Here is a 16,031-nt window from a genome sequence, read left to right on the forward strand (position 1 = left end):
TCTCCCTTATGTTTAAAGATCGGTACCAGCACACTCCTTCTCCATTCCTCAGGCATCCTCTCCCCTTCCAGAATCCTGTTAAACAATCTGGTTAAAAACTCCACTGCCATCTCTCCTAAACATCTCCACGCTTCTACTGGTATGTCATCTGGTCCAACCGACTTTCCATTCTTCATCCTCTTAATCGCTGCTCTCACTTCCTCCTTACTAATCCTATCTACATCCTGCTTCACCAACTTCACATCCTCCAACCTTCTCTCTCTCTGATTTTCCTCATTCATCAGCTGCTCAAAATACTCCCTCCATCTTCTCAACACACTCTCCTCATTAGTCAACACATTTCCCTCTCCATCCTTTATTGCTCTAACTTGCAGTACATCCTTCCCAGCTCGGTCCCTCTGCCTGGCCAATCGGTACAAATCCTTTTCTCCTTCCTTAGTGTCCAACCTCTTATACAGCTCCTCATATGCCTTTTCCTTGGCTTTCGCCACATCCCTTTTTACCTGCTGCCGCATCTCCTTGTACTCCTGCCTACTTTTCTCATCACTCTGTCGATCCCACTTCTGTTTTGCCAACCTCTTTCCCCTAATGCTCTCCTGCACTTCCTCATTCCACCACCACGTCTCCTTGTCTTGCTTTCTATTTCCAGATGTCACACCAAGTACTTTTCTAGCTTCCTCCCTCATCGCTCCTGCAGTAGTTGCCCAATCATCCAGCACCTCTTCACCACCACCAAGCCCCTGTCTGACCTCTTCCCTGAACCTCACACAACACTCTTCCTCCTTCAGTTTCCACCATCTTATTCTTCTTTCAATCCTTACTTTCCTCCTCTTCTTCTTCGCCTCCAAAACCATCCTACAGACCACCATCCGATGCTGTCTAGCTACACTGTCCCCCGCCAACACCTTACAGTCTCCAATCTCCTTCAGGTTGCATCTCCTACACAGAACATAATCCACCTGTGTGCACCTTCCTCCACTCTTATACGTCACCCTATGATCCTCCTTCTTCTTAAAATACGTGTTCACCACTGCCATTTCCATCCTTTTAGCAAAATCTACCACCATCTGCCCTTCCACATTCCTCTCCTTGAAACCATACCTACCCATCACCTCCTCATCACCTCTGTTCCCTTCACCTACATGCCCATTAAAGTCTGCCCCAATCACCAATCGTTCTTTCCTAGGTACACCATCTACCACTTCATCTAATTCACTCCAGAATCTTTCCTTCTCCTCCATCTCACAGCCAACTTGTGGAGCATAGGCACTGATGACATTTATCATCATCCCTTCAACCTCCACCTTCACGATCATCACCCTATCAGAAACTCTCTTCACCTCCACTACACTCTTACTGTACTCTTCCTTCAGAATCACCCCTACACCATTTCTCTTTCCATCCACACCATGATAAAACAGTTTAAACCCACCTCCAATGTTCCTGGCCTTACTCCCTTTCCACTTGGTCTCCTGAACACACAGCATATCTACCTTTCTCCTCTCCATCATATCAGCTACCTCTCTCCCTTTACCCGTCATAGTACCAACCTTTAAAGTACCAACCCGAACCTCTACTCTCCTACACTGCTCCTTTTCCCGCCGTCTCTGTAGACGTCTTCCTCCTCTCCTTCTCCTCCTTCGGCCAACAGTAGCCCAATTTCCACCGGTACCCTGTCGGCTAACGATACCTGTGGCGGTCGTTGTTAACCCGGGCTTCGACCGATCCGGTATGAAATTCTCATTTGTGATCCACATATTTGATTTGGCACATATTTTACGCTGGATGCCCTTCCTAACACAACCCTCCCCATTTACCCAGGCTTGGGATCGGCACTAAGAGTGCACTGGCTTGTGCCCCCCTAATGGCTGGGTTTCTATCTATCTATCTATCTATCTATCTATCTATCTATCTATCTATCTATCTATCTATCTATCTATCTATCTATCTATCTATCTATCTGTGTGTGTGTGTGTGTGTGTGTGTGTGTGTGTGTGTGTGTATTACACACACACACACACACACACACACACACACACACACACACACACACACACACAGTGCGGTTTCTTTAAAATTTTATACAAATTTAACACTTTCTGTCTTAAACTCACAGATGTTTACTGTTCCTGAGACTGTGCTAAGGCAGTATAACTACCTTGTGTCTTGAGACTGTTTTCCACAACCTCACCATAGTAACAGAGTTTCACTGTTCCTTACCCAGTTTTAAGCTTCCTACACAGCTGTTTTAGTTTCAGCTAATGTCTGTGTTTCAACCTACATATGAAAATTTATTATTAAATCATGAGGACCTGCTTGGTATAATTGATTAATCATACACCAGGTTCTGATTAAAAAGTTTAATGCAGCCTTTAAAATATAGTGTAAACTGAGAATGCTTTAAGAAATGATTTTTTAACACCTATTTTTGAAAGATATATATATACACACACACACACACACACACACACACACACACACACACACACACACACAGTGCATCTGAAAAGTATTCACAGCACTTCACTTTTTCCCCATTTTGTTATGTACAGCCTTATTCCAAATGGATTCAATTCATTATTTTCCTTAACATTCTACAAAGATTCCACATAATGACACGGTGATAGAAGTTTGTTGGAAATCTTTGCAAATTTATTACAAATAAAAAAGGTGAAAAAAAATCACATACATTAGTATTCACAGCCTTTGCCATGACACTCAAAATTGAGCTCAGGTGCATCCTGTTTCCTCTGATCATCCTTGACATTTTTCTACAACTTGATTGGACGCCACCTGTGATAAATTTAGTTGATTAGATATGATTTGGAAAGGCACACAAACCTGTCTACAGTGGTGTGAAAAAATGTTTGCCCCTTCCTGATTTCTTATTTTTTTTGCATGTTTGTCACACTTTAATGTTTCAGATCATCAAACTAATTTAAATATTAGTAAAAGATAACACAAGTGAACACAGCATGCAGTTTTTAAATGAAGGTTTTTATTATTGAGGGAAAACAAAATCCAAAACTACATGGCCCTGTGTGAAAAAGTTTTTGCCACCCTGTTAAAACTGTGGTTTATCACACCTGAATTCAATTTCTCTAGCCACACCCAGTCCTGATTACTGCCATACCTGTTCGCAATCAAGAAATCTCCTAAATAGGACCTGCCTGAGGGTGCTATCGAGCTTGTCATGGAGTAGGATGTGGTGTTAGGGGGCTCCGGTGGATCAATGTTATAATTGTTATTATTTCGAGTTTTTCCCCACTTTTATTTTTGCTCTCAATCCCTCGGTTTACCCTCGTTGTTTGTGTATTTGAATCTAGAGGTAATTACAATGTCTGGTAAAACTACTAAGACCCGTAGCACAACTCAGTCGCAGCTGTGGCCTGGTGCAACAGTTGCGGCCTTGCCTTCTCGTGATTCACCTCCGTGTGAAGGGCCCATCGTTTCACAGGCGGCTTCTAAGGCTGATAGTGACTCATTAAAGTCAGAGCTGCTGTCCTCTCTGAGGTTCAAAATCATCGAGGTATTTAAGGCCGAGCTACGTGCATTGGAGCGTACTTTGGGAAACGATTTGCTGACAATAAAGTCGGAGCTGCAGACGGTGAAGGCGCAGCTGTCCAGCGATAAAGTTGCGAATGAGGCTGCGGTGTGGAAACTGAAGGGCACCGTGGTTAAAATGGAGCACTCACTTTCTGTTTGCACCGATGATATCGCTTTAATGCATTGTGACATACACCGTCTTACTGCTGAGTACAATAAGCTGGAGACCAAATGCAAAGATCTGGAAGCTAGATCACGGCGCGATTATGTCCGGATAATTGGTGTTCCTGAGGGCCCCAATAGCTCCACTACCGCGAGTGTTGCCGTGCTGTTGAGGGAGGCACTGAGTCTGGAGAAGGAGCCGGTTCTGGACAGGTCACATCGCACTCTACAGCCCGTACCAAAGCCTGGTGAACGACCACGAGCCATTGTGGCCAAATTTCACTATCACAGCGAATGTCTGGATGTCTTACAGCGCGCCAGAGAATTACAGCACATTCAGTTTAAGGGCCTGAACATTTCTATTTTTCCCGACCATACGAAAAAACCGCAAAAGCACGGGCTGCCTTTAACGAGGTGCGGCGGCAGCTCCGTGGCATTGAAGGTGTGCGGTACGGGTTGTTTTATCCAGCGTGGCTACGTATTACACACAATGGTGTGGGCAAAGATTTTCTTTCACCTGACAAGGCCAGCAAGTATCTAAAAACTATCCAAACTGTCTAAAGTGTGAACATATTTTTTGTCGCTTTTTTTTTTGCGTTAAGTGTTATTTTTACGGGAATCAAAGTGTAAGTGATCCTGAAAACCTAATGTTTGTTTCATAAACGCTTGGTCGATTTATGTTGGGAATTTTTTTCCTCTAGAAACATTGTTTATATATTTATGTAGACCGGGGATGAGTAGCCGTGAACTAGATATAGTTGCGCATAATTTATTTTGTGTTGTTTAATCTGCTGGAGCCCTCTCTTTTCTTAGGATAGGCTTGTTCTCCGTGTCGTTAGCACATTTATTTGTGTGGTGGCGATAGGTTTCTTTTTTGATAGTTCATGTTTCTGTCCCCTGGGTTTACTGTTAGTATGGGGACTCTACTTGTGTGTTGGGTATGTGTTTGTGTTTGTGTGTTGGATGCGCGCGCACTGGGGTGGGGGGGGTGTGTATTCCCCTGGCTTCACAGGTCCTGTTTTCTTTTTTTTTTTGTGTAGTTGTTTTTGGATGAATGGCTGATGCTAATACAGACTCGCGTTTAGCTGGCAGTGGTGCACCTGTCCGGTTCCTTAGCTAGAATATTAGGGGCATGGGTAATCCTATTAAACGGTCTAGGATTTTTACCCACCTGAAATGCTTACGCGCCGACATAGTATTTTTACAGGAAACACACCTCCGAGTCAGAGATCATCTTAGGCTTCACCGTCCTTGGGTTGGTCAAACTTTCCACTCCAATTTCAATTCTAAGGCACGAGGGGTGGCCATCCTAGTAAATAGAAGCATACGGTTTTCACCTACCCATACAATTGCAGATAGGAATGGCAGATATGTCATTGTGGCTGGTACACAGATACAGACCAAGGTTCTGCTGGTTAATTTTTTTTTTATCGATAGCCGTCTTAATCGCTCTGTTGTCTCTACAGATTATTTGGGCATTGTGATCTCTGATCATGCTCCTCTAGCATTGGATATCCAATTCTTAACCCATAGACCTACACAATCTCCTTGGCGGTTTAATTCGCATCTCCTAGCAGACAAGGATTTCTGTGCGTCTATTTCTAAAGCTATTGATGAATTCTTGTTGTTTAATCGTCTTGACTCTTCTCCATGCTCATTATTAGGGGAGACTCTGAAAGCCTATCTCAGGGGGCAAATCGTTTCGTACTCTGCTTTCATATATCGGGAGCACAGAGCTAAACTCAGGGAAATTTCATGGGCTATCAGCCAACTCGATCAGAGCTACGTGTCCAACCCTTCTCCAGAGCTATACAAACAACGTGTTGAGTTGCAGGCAGAATTCGATCTCCTCTACACTAAGAAAACTGAATGCATGTTACTACAAACTCGTTGATCGTATTATGAATATGGTGACAAACCAAGCAGATTGTTAGCTCATCAGCTAAGACGGCAGGCTGCATCACGCCTAATACCGCAGATTAATAATGACTCAAATGTCACCGTTACCGATCCCATAGATATCAATGCGGTATTTAAGTCATATTACTCTGCTCTTTATAAATCTGAATGCCTTACTGATAGTAAGAGACTGGGTGATTTCCTTCAAAGTGTCGATTTTCCTGTTATTGATACGGTCTCTGTATGGACTTGGACTCTCCACTATCTCTTGATGAAGTCAGAGCTTCAATAAAGGCGATGCAGTCTAATAAAGCCCCAGGCCCAGATGGTTTTCCAGGTGAGTTTTTAAAAAAGTTTATCGATAAATTGGTGCCGCTGCTCCTTGGTGTGTTCAATGAATCTCTGGATCGGTGCGTGCTACCAACCACTTTCAATCAGGCCTCAATAGCCCTTCTCTTGAAGAAGGGCAAGGATCCCAACCTGTGCGGGTCGTACAGACCACTGTCGCTGCTGAATGCCGACGTGAAAGTGCTGGCGAAAGTGATTGCTTCCCGGTTAGAAAATGTACTACCACGTATCATATCTATGGAACAGACTGGATTCATAAAAGGGCAACATTCATTTTTTAACACTCATACACTTTTCAATATAATTTACTCTGAGCAGTCATCTCCTTTGCTTGAGGTTGTAGTCTCATTGGATGCTGAAAAAGCGTTTAATAGACTCGAGTGGGAATACCTGTTTGCAATATTAAAGAAATTTGGGTTTGGTGATACATTTGTATCCTGGATCCGCCTCCTTTATAAATCTCCGCAAGCCAGTGTCCGTACAAATAATATTAGCTCTGGTTATTTCAGTCTCGGGCGTGGAACCCGTCAGGGGTGCCCACTGTCACCACTGCTATTCGCCCTTGCCATTGAGCCATTATCCATTAAACTTAAATCCTCATTAGCCTTTAAGGGTATTACTCGCAAGGGAGTATATAAGGTGTCCTTATATGCTGATGATTTGTTGTTATATGTGACGGATCCTGCAGCCTCTGTTCCTGTCATTTTATCTGTCTTGGATAATTTTGGCTCTTTCTTGGGATACAAACTGAATTTCCATAAGAGTGATTATCCGGTAAACAATACCGCTCTACAACTTCAGCGTCTGAATCTGCCATTCAAATTCAACTGTTCAGGCTTTAAATACCTTGGTATCACGGTGACCCGTTCCTTACCCAAACTTTTTATTGCCAATATTGCTCCGCTTGTGGCAGACATGAAGTCGGATTTTCAGAGGTGGAGCAATCTGCCTCTGTCTTTAACAGGAAAAATGCAGTTAAAATAATTGTTCTGCCCAAGTTTCTTTAATTTTTTTCAATCGCTTCCACTATTTTTACCTAAGTATTTCTTTGATTCTTTAGATATAATCATTAATTATTTTCTTTGGGGTGGAAAACCGCCCAGAATCCGTAAGACTTTATTGCAGAGATGTAGGCTTAGTGGTGGGCTTGCTTGGCCCAATTTTTAAATATACTACTGGGCTGCACATATCCAAAAACTGAACTTCTGGACCAATTCAACAGAATCCACTTGGTGCAATCTAGAGCTGCTGTCTTGTAGATCAACCTCTGTATCTGCTCTGCTTTGCTTACCTTTTCCGATTAAACCATCTCGATATACTGACAATCCAGTCGTACTGAATACACTTAAGATTTGGTTTCAGTTTAGGCGTCACTTTAATTTTAGGGCTCTGTCAACACTGGGTCTCTTGAATAAAAATCGTTTGTTTCCCCCGTCACTTTTAGATTCAGCTTTCTCACTATGGCACGAAAAGCAACTTTATAATTTGTACAAAGATGGCATCTTTAGAAGTTTCACCAGCCTGTCCTTAGAGTATGGGCTGCCTACAGCTAATTTTTTTTTCGATATCTCCAAGTCTGCAGCTTTGTATCTAAATGCCTTCCCAATTTTCCCTCTGTACCCCCCAAGCAACCTTGGGAGAGTTTAGTCATGTTTACTCCACACCAGCGTAGTTTGATTTCCTGGATTTACAGTTTCATTTTATCTCTCAATAGCTGTAATACAGATAAAACCAGGACCGCTTGGGAGTTGGAGTTGGGGCTGCAGTTTGGCGACGAACGGTGGGAGAAAGATGTAGATAGAATACGGTCTACCACTTCCTGTGCCTGCCTCAGTCTAATTCAGTTTAAGGTTCAGCGTGCGCATGTGTCTGTGTCTTTGTCTCGGGGTTTGTTTGTGTTTTGGGGGGTGGGGGTGTTTGCTCTTTGTTGTTTAAAAAGGAAAAATGGAGAATTTCTGTTTATATTTTTGTATCTGTGATTGTTGATTTTTCAATAAAAAGAATTGAGAGAAAAAAATAAAAATAAAAATAGGACCTGCCTGACAAAGTGAAGTAGACTAAGAGATCCCCAGAAGCTAGACATCATGCCAAAATCTAAAGGAGTTAAGAAACAAATGAGAAAAAGGTAATTGAGATCTATCAGTCGAGAAAAGGTTATAAAGCCAATTCTAAAGCTTTGGGACTCCAGTGAACCACAGTGAGAGCCATTATTAACAAATGGCAAAAACATGGAACAGTGGAAAACCTTCCTAGGAGTGGCCGGCTGACCAAAATTACCCCAAGATCACAGCGACGACTCATCCAAGAGGTCATAAAAGACCCCATAACATCCAAAGAACTGCAGGTCACATGCCTCAGTTAAGGTCAATGTTCATGACTCCACCATAAGAAAGAGACTAGGCAAAAATCCCAAGACGAAAACAGCTGCTAAACAAAAAGAACATAAAGGCTGATCTCAGTTTTGACAGAAAACATCTGTCAAATGATCCCCAAGACTGTTGGGAAAGTTGGGAAAATACTTTGTGGACTGACTGACTCTGTGGAACAAAAGTTGAACTTTTTGGAAGGTGTGTGTCCCATTACGTCTGGCATAAATGTAATACCGCATTTCAGAAAAAGAACATCATACCAGCAGTAAAATATGGTGGTGGTAGTGTGATGGTCTGGGGTTGTTTTGCTGCCTCAGGATCTGGAAGACATGCTGTGATAAATGGAACCATTAATTCTGCTGTTTACCAAAAGATCCTGAAGGCGAATGTCCGGCCATCTGTTTATGACCTTAAGCTGAAGCAAACTTGGATTCTGCAGCAGGACAATGACCCAAAACACACCAGCAAGTCCACCTCTGAAAGGCTAAAGAAAAACAAAACAAAGTCTTTGGAGTGGCCTAGTCAATGTCCTGACCTGAATCCTATTGAAATGCTGTGGCATGACCTTAAAAAGGCGGTTCATTCTCAAAAACCCTCCAATGTGGCTGAATTACAACAATTCTGCATAGATGAGTGGACCGAAATTCCTCCACAGCACTGTAACAGACTCATTGCAAGTTAGTCTGGTTCCTCTCAAGGTTCCTCTCTTCCTTATGATATAGATCAGACCATCTCTTTCAGGACTCTTTGTTCTTCTTTATGCTGAAGATAGTTCTTAATGACTTTGGCTGCATGTTTGGGATCATTGTCCTGCTGCAGAATACATGTCAGAGGTATTTCCAGAGGCACCACCATTTGGCTGCATTTTTTTTATTAATATCAATACTGGCCACACTTCTCTGGGCAGTAGATAGGTGCAGCTGGGTTCCACTGGATTTTGCCAGTTCTTGCTATGGCATAGCTGGACATTTTCTGATGTGCAAGGACAGTAGGCATGATGTGTATTTCTTTAGCTACATTGAGTTACCTACCTTGGCCAACCACTGCATCTACGGTACTCAAAATTGCCTGTTTCTTTGGGCTTTTTCAAAATAGCTTAAAGCATATCTTGGAACCACTGCATTAAAATCTTTGCCTGGGAAACACCTTGCTGATGCAATATAACTACCTTGCATCTTGCAACTGACTTCCACAAGTTTACCTTTGTAGCAGAGTTTAGATGTTCAGACTGCCACAGATATTGTTAGCCAACACGGTATCGGTGAAAATTTGGCTACTGTTGTCCAAAGGATGGAGAAGGAGAGGGGAAGACATCTACAGAGAATCAGAATCAGGTTTATTGGCCAAGTGTGTTGACACACACAAGGAATTTGGTTCCAGCTGTTAGTGACTCTCAAAAGTCCAGACATAAATAAAACCTATACATGACAAAACAGACAAGACAAGACACAAACAGACTATACAAGACAATACAGGCAATGTGAGACAGTATAGACAGTGTGGGTAATAAATACGGATACAGATCAGTAATGTACATAAAGTGTGAGAGTGCATGGTAGTGCAAATGATAGTATTGTGTGTCAGGTATGATTAGAGAGTTTACTATAAAACATTGTACAGTATATAGTAGCCATAGTGTGTGCAACATATACAGATGATGTGATGACTGACAGTTCTGTGCAGTACTAAATAGATATGAGCAGGGAATATAATTATGGTCAGTTGTTAGTGAGGCTGATGTTGTTAGTGAGACAGCATGGAAAGTAGAAGTGTAGGAAAGTAGAGGTAAGGGTGGGCACTTTAAACATTGGTACTATGACTGGTACAGGGACAGATTGGTAGTAGATTTTGCTAAAAGAATGGAATTGGCAGTGGTAAATACTTATTTTAAGAAGAAGGAGGAGCATAGGGTGACATAAGAGTGGAGGAAGGTGCACATAAGTGGACTACATTCTATGAAGGAGATGCAACTTGAAAGAGATTGAAGACACTAAGGTGTTGGCAGGGGACAGTGTAGCTAGACAGCATCGGATGGTGGTCTGTAGATGGTTTTGGAGATGAAGAAGAAGAGGAGGAGAGTGAGGACTAAAAAAAATAAGATGGTAGAAACTAAAGTAGAAAGACTGTAGAGTAAGTTTCAGGGAATAGGTCAGACAGGTGCTGTTGGTGAAGAGGTGCTGGATGATTGGGCAAATACTGCAGAAGTGATAAGGGAGACAACTAGGAAGATACTTGGTCTGACATCTGAAAAGAGAATGGACTTCTCCTATTAGGGGTTGCCACAGCGGATCATCTGTCTCCATACCCCCCTGTCCTCTACATCTCCCCCTTTCAACCCAACTACCTGCATGTCTTCCCTCACCACATCCATAAACCGCCTCCTTGGCGTTCCTCTTAACCTCCTTCCTGGTGGCTCTATCCTCAGCATTCTCCTACCGATATACCTCATGTCCCTCCTCTGCACATATCCAAACCGTCTCAATCTCGCCTCCCTCACCTAGTCTCCAAAATGTCCTACATGCGCTGTTATCTAATAAAGTCATTTCTAATCCTGTCCATCCTCGTCACTCCCAACGAAAACCTCAACATCTTCAGCTCTGCTACCTCCAGCTGCACCTCATGTTTTTTACTCAATGCCACTGTCTCTAAACCATACAACATCGCAGGTCTCACCACAGTCCTAAAAACTTTCCCTTTCACTCTTGCAGACACTCTTCTATCACAAATCACGCTTCCCCATCCACTCCACCATGCCTACACTCTTTTCTGCACTTCACTTCACTTCTCTAACACACTCTTTATTACTTTGCACTGTTGACCCCAGGTACCTGAACTCCTCCACCTTCTCCACCTTCTCCACCTCTATTCCCTGCAACCACACCACTCCACTGCCCTCCCTCTAATTCACACACACGTACTCTCTCTTACTCCTACTGACTTTCATTCCCCTTCTTTCCAGCACATACCTCCACCTCTCCAGGCTCTTTTAAACCTGCTGCCTACTCTCACCACAAATAACAATATCATCCGCAAACATGATAGTCCATGGAGACTCCTGTCTGACCTCGTCCTTCAACCTGTCCATCACCACTGCAAACAGGAAAGGGCTCAGAGCCGATCCATGATGCAGTCCAACCTCCACCTTGAACAAGTCTGTCGTTCCTACTGCACACTTCACTGTTGTCACACTGTCACATACATGTCCTGCACCACCCTCACATACTTCTCTGACACACCTGACTTTCTCATACAGTGACTTACAGTGACTTTCTCATACTTTCTCATACAGTACCACAATTCCTCTCTGTTGCACACTTTCTATAAATCCAAAACACACAATGCAACTCCTTCTGACCTTCACTATACTTCTCCATCAACATTCTCAAAGCAAATGGCTTTCACTTCTCTTTCCCATAACTTCATGGTGTGACTGATCAACTTAATTCCCCTGTAGTTACTGCAAGACTGCAAATCTCCCTTGTTCTTAAAGATCGGTACCAGCACACTCCTTCTCCATTCCTCAGGCATCCTCTCACCTTCCAAAATCCTGTTAAACAATCTTGTTAAAAACTCCACTGCCATCTCTCCTAAACATCTCCATGCTTCTACCGGTATGTCATCTGGTCGAACCAACTTTCCACTGTACATTCTCTTAATTGCTGCTCTCACATCCTCCTTACAAATCTTATCCACTACCTGCTTCACCATTTCAACATAGTCCAACCTTCTCCCTCTCTTTTTTTTCTTTATTCACCAGCTGCTCAAAATACTTCCTCCACCTTCTCAACACACTCTCCTCACTAGTCAACACATTTCCATCTCCATCCTTTATTTCTCTAACTTGCAGTACATGTTTTCCAGTGTGGTCCCTCTGTCTGGCAAAACAGTACAAATCCTTTTTCTCCCTCCTTAGTGTCCTACTTCTCATACAGCTCCTTATATGCCTTTTCCTTGGCTTTCGCCACGTCCCTCTTTACCTGCCACCGCACCTCCTTGTACTCCTGCCTACTTTTCACATCACTCTGTCGATCCCAATTGTGTTTTGCCAAACTCTCTCCTTATGCTCTCATGCACTTCCTCATTCCACCATGTCTCTTTGTCTTTCTCTTTCCAGATGTCACACAAAGTACCTTTCTAGCTGTCTCCCTTATCACTTCTGCAGTAGTTGCCCAATCATCCTGCACCTCTTCACCACCACCGAGCCCCTGTCTGACCTCTTCCCTGAATCTCACACTAGTCTTCCTCCTTCAGTTTCCCCCATCTTATTCTTTAAACTCCATAAATCTTGTTTTTATTGGATCAGTTTAGCTCCCAAATAATATAAAATCCTAAATAAAATTATCAATCCTATATTCAAAATTCAGTCCATAATCAGAACATTATCTAAAAAAATAGTTTTTTTCTAATTTTATCAAACTTTTTCACTCTTTTTTTTCCTCAATTCATTACAAAAAAGGAATCAGAACATTATAAAAATGTTTTTTTTTTTTACCACTTTTATAATACAAATAAATCTTAATATTTTTTTTTATATCCAACTGCAACCTACAACTTTATTTGTATTGTTTATCAGATAAAGATGATTGTTTATCAGATTATTTATTTATTATCTTTATCCCTTTCAAATCCTTACAAATTTCATTTATGTAACTTGGTGTGATGATAGGGGGTTAGGATTCTTGACCATGTGAAAGAACTCACACATGATGCTAAAAACACTATAATTCCCCGATCTCCAGTCATCTTCATGTTCAGCACAATGAAGGATGAAATGAGCACCATAGATTACCAAAAGAATGCTTTGGGTAATTAGCTCATATTGGCTTGAATGGCATGTCAGAAACTGCCTGAACTGGGTCTGAAACAGCAAAGAGATGGATCTGTTTTGGGGCACTTTTTGAGGACTGAGGAGAAGCAGTGCTTGTGGAGGGTAAACTAAAATTAGCTGTAGCCTCTGATGTGCTAGCAGCAGCAATGAAAAAAATACATACATCACGCGTCAAATTGTAACAACCGTTGAATAAAGTTTAATAAAATGTAATGTTGGTTAAACCAGCATTTGTTAGCTACTGCACAACAATCACAAACTGAGAAAAGTAGACAAATAAAAAAAAAAAAAGACAGTATGGAGATAAAGCTTGTAAGCTTATTGAACTGGAAGTAGTGTGAGAAAAGTGGTGAAAAAATCGATTCTGTGCTGCTGGGGCGGGGCTTTGGGTAGGACTGTTAGAGACAGATCATTGATCATTGGCTGCAGGCTAAAACCAAATCAGAAGTTAGAAATCATGCTGGTATTTTTCTGTTATTTTTCCCTTTGGCTAAAAATAACAAAAATGTTATTTTGACTGTGTGGGCAAGATACAAATTTGGGCAGGCTAAGCCTACCCTTGCCCACTGCTGCCGCCGGCCCTCCTGTGTGTTGGCCTAAATTATGCGAAGGCAAAGATCTAATTACTGGTTAGTGATTACTGATTTGGAATGCTGTATATCTACCTGGAGAGAAGATATTCGGCAGACGTTGGGCAGTAAAGGATAACACATAACTAGGATAAGTCCGCAAACAATTATATAATGCCAGAATAACTGTTAATTAAACAGTTTTACCGCTATATTAAAGAATTAGTCAGAATTAATGCAGAATTTTGAGAAATACTGGCAGATACTTATCCATTGTTCAGTAGCATGTCTGACTGGCCGCTAATTTATTCTGCAGTATGATAACTGTAATGTATTGTCATGTATCTGTCATTGAAGCTGTGTGTCAGTCGCATTACTTTAAAATAACGACCCCAAACATTTATCCAATGACATTAAAAACTCTTCAGTGTGGAGAACAACAAGGAGTCTGGGAAGTAATAATTTTGGACCCCACAGAGTCCTGATCTCAACATCATTGAGTCTGTCTATGATTACATGGTGAGAGAGAAGGATTAAAGGCAGTCTACATTCTCTAAAGATCTATTGTTAGTTCTTCAAGGTCTTTGGAACAATCTAACAGCTGAGTCCCTTCAAAAACTGTGTGCAAGTGTACCTAGAACAATTGATGCAGTTTTTCCGCAAAAGGGCAGTCACATTCAATATCCCAAACACAGTTGTGTAACTTGTTTTCAACCTGCCTAAATTCTCATCCATTGCTGTGCTTCCTCCCCTATCTTCCAGTTACTGCACATATCAAATTTGAAACACTGATGTTTGCCTACAAAAGCTAAAATTGGACCAGCAGCCTCAAATATCTCATCATTCCTTTCACTGCACCACACTGCCTGAGATCGTATAGCACTGCTCTTCTAATCCCACAATCTCTCAAGATAAAAGGTAAGTATACATATACACTCTTCTCTTTTCTGGCCCAGAGGTAGTGGAATAAACTTCCCCTGGATGTCTAAACAGTTTGAACAGTTGAAACCTGCTTGTTTTATATATATTATGTGGGACCACACGGCCAAAGGCCAGGAACGCAGGATTTCCTAACAAAAATAATTGATTAAAAATAAAGTTACAAATTCAATTACTTGGGGACTAAAAGAAGATAAAGACAGGTCTGGGCATGTTAAAAAAAAAGACTCAACTAAACAGAACCAAACTTAACAATAATCAAACAAATTAACAAACTGAGAAAAAAAAATAAACCTTCCTGAAACCACAAACATGGGGAGCTTATATACACATAAGACTAGTCCATTACACGCACACACACACACACACACACACACACACACACACACACCGAGAGAGAGAGAGAACCAGACTAACCCCAGTTTCTATTTTTTAAAGCATTCTAATTCACAGCTTTTTTTCACAAGTGCCAAAAACTTTTGCATAATACTGTATGTACGCAATTAGTGGCATCCTTATGAACCCATATAGTCAAATATTTTTTATGTTTATTCCCATTCATCAAATAGGTGACTAGGAACAGAAAATTGTTCAACTATGAGATAACACAAAAGAGAAAGTGACTATAAGAAACTAGCAAAAAAATAAAATGCCCATTTCCACCACCAGGGCAATAATTAAGTAAATAAGTTAAGTGTTCTGAAAAAAGAGGACGACTATATTGTCTCAACACTGAGAAGAGAATGGTTTCAGTGGCCAAAAACATCTTCAAAGATCAAAGTTTAGGAATTGCAAATGATAGTTTCCAAAACTATAATTCATTGGCACCTGTCGGAAAACCACTAGCCACAGGTCCAGTCAAGGAACTCATCACCTCTCTCCGGGAGGCGTTCGCTCCGGCTCCAGCTCCCCGGCTCCTGCAAGCGTAGCTACACCACACGTCTCCGGCAGCCCAATGGCACTTCGGGCTTCCATCTCCCGGGAAGCGGCTGAGTGCAGTGGCTTCCTATTACAAGTAAATCTCTAAAATCAAAATGCAGCCTGCCTAATTCCCCACCGATCTCTCAAAGGTCGCGTTTCTCATCTCGCTGTTAACTGGGAAGGCTCTGTCATGGGCTAGAGCGATATGGAATGCCAATAGTGCCATTACCACCTTGTACTCTAATTTTACCATTCACTTCACTGAGGTGTTCAATGTAGCCACTAGGGCACTCACTACAACCGACCAACTCTTTAATCTCCGCCAAGGGTCTTCCTTGCTAACAGAGTATAGCCTCTTATTCCGCATGCTGGCTGCCATTAGCAGCTGGAATGGCGGCCCTACAGTACATATTGTCAGGGGCTAAACCAGAACATCAAGATGGCTATGGC

The sequence above is a fragment of the Silurus aristotelis genome, assembly GCF_946808225.1.
Source record: "Silurus aristotelis genome assembly, chromosome: 14".
Taxonomy (NCBI): Eukaryota; Metazoa; Chordata; class Actinopteri; order Siluriformes; family Siluridae; genus Silurus; species Silurus aristotelis.